The sequence below is a fragment of the Mizuhopecten yessoensis genome, unplaced genomic scaffold (genome assembly GCF_002113885.1).
Source record: "Mizuhopecten yessoensis strain PY_sf001 unplaced genomic scaffold, ASM211388v2 scaffold6575, whole genome shotgun sequence".
Lineage (NCBI taxonomy): Eukaryota > Metazoa > Mollusca > Bivalvia > Pectinida > Pectinidae > Mizuhopecten > Mizuhopecten yessoensis.
This window is the reverse complement of record NW_018406618.1, coordinates 61,120-63,320: the sequence shown is the minus strand read 5'-3', so window position 1 is coordinate 63,320 and position 2,201 is coordinate 61,120.

Below are 2,201 nucleotides of genomic sequence, written 5' to 3'. Positions count from 1 at the left end.
GTGTATATCCTGTAACGACATTACACAAACGGGTTTATATCCTGTAACGACACCATGACACACACTGATGTGCATTCTGTAACGACACCATTACACAACCGGCTGTATAACCTGTTAATACAACAGTACACAGACGGGTGTGTATCCTATAATGGCAACAGTACATAGACGGTTGTTATCATGTAACGACGCCATTTCACAGACGGTTGTGTATCCTTTAACGACACAATTTTTCAGACGGGTGTGTATCCTGTAACGAAACCATTACACAGCAAGGTGTACAATATATATCCTGTAACGACAACATTATAACGCCGGGTGTGTATCCTGTAATAACATCATTGCACAGACAAATCTGTACCCTGTAACGACACCATCACACAGCCGGGTGTATATACTGTATCGACACCACAACACAGACGGGGGTGTATCCTGTAACGACACCATAACATAGCCGGGTGTAAATCCCGTAACGACACTATTACACAGCTAGGTGTAGATCCTATCCTGTAACGACATAATTACATAGCCGTGTGTTTTTCATGTAACGACACCATTACACCGCCGGGTTTATATCATGTAACGACACCATTACACAGCCGGGTTTATATCATGTAACGACAACATAACACAAACGGCTGTGTATGCTGCAATGACACCATTATACAGCCGGGTGTATATCCTGTTACGACACCACTACACAGATGAGTTTGAATCTAGTGACGACACCATTTCACAGACGACGGGTGTGTATCATGTAACGACACCAATACTCAACAAGGAGTACAATAAATATCCTGTAACTACAAAATTTTAACGCCGGGTGTGTATCCTGTAACAACACCATTGCACAGACGAATGTGTAACCTGTAACGACACCATTACACAGCCGGGTGTATATACTGTATCGACACCATTACACAGCCGGGTTAGTATCCTGTTACGACACCATTACATTGCCGGAAGTATATCATGTAGCGACCACATTACACAGACAGGTGTATATCCTGTAACGACACCATTACACAGGCAGGTGTATATCCCGTAACGACATAATTACATAGCTGTGTGTTTTTCATGTAACAAAACCATTACCGGGTGTATATCATGTTACGACACCATTACACAGATGAGTATGAATCCAGTGACGACACCATTTCACAGACGGGTGTGTATCATGTAACAACACCATTACACAGCCGGCTGTGTATCCTGAAACGAAACCATTACACAGCCGGCTGTGTATCCTGTAACGACATAATTACATAGATGTGTGTTTTTCATGTAACAAAACCATTACATCGCCGGGTTTATATCATGTTACTACAACATTACACAAACGGCTATGTATGCTGCAATGACACCATTACACAGCCGGGTGTATATCATGTTACGACACCATTACACAGACGGTCTGGTATCCTTTAACGACACCATAACACAATTTGGTATATATCCTGTAACGACACCGTTGCACAGACGGGTTTGTATCCGGTTAAGACAACATTACACAGTTGGGTTTGTATCATGTAACGACACCATTACACAGCCAGCAGTATATCCTCTTACGACACTATTACACAGCTAGGTGTATATCCTATCCTGTAACGACATAATTACATAGCCGTGTGTTTTTCATGTAACGACACCATTACACAGCCGGGTTTATATCATGTAACGACACCATTACCGGGTGTATATCATGTTACGACACCATTACACAGATGAGTTTGAATCCAGTGACGACACCATTTCACAGACGACGGGTGTGTATCATGTAACGACACCATTGAACAGCCGAGTGATTATCCTGTAACGACACCATTAAATAGGCGAGTGTATATCATATTCCGTTATCACTACACAGACGGGTGTATATTCTGTAACGACACCATTAAATAGCCGAGTGTATATCATATTCCGTTATCACTACACAGACGGGTGTATATTCTGTAACGACACCATTAAACAGCCGAGTGTATATCCTGTAACGACACCACTACACAGACGGGTCACTTGGATGTTGACAATTGCATTACAATGTCCAGGGCCATTACTTAAAAACACACATTCCCTATCGTTCAGTTTAATTACAATCGTACTTTGTGTATCATCAGTTAATTAGTCGCCTATCAGACATTCCAATGCTAAATGCAATACAGATGGATATCGTAGTAATTTACTATTATTTTGTAGTTTTA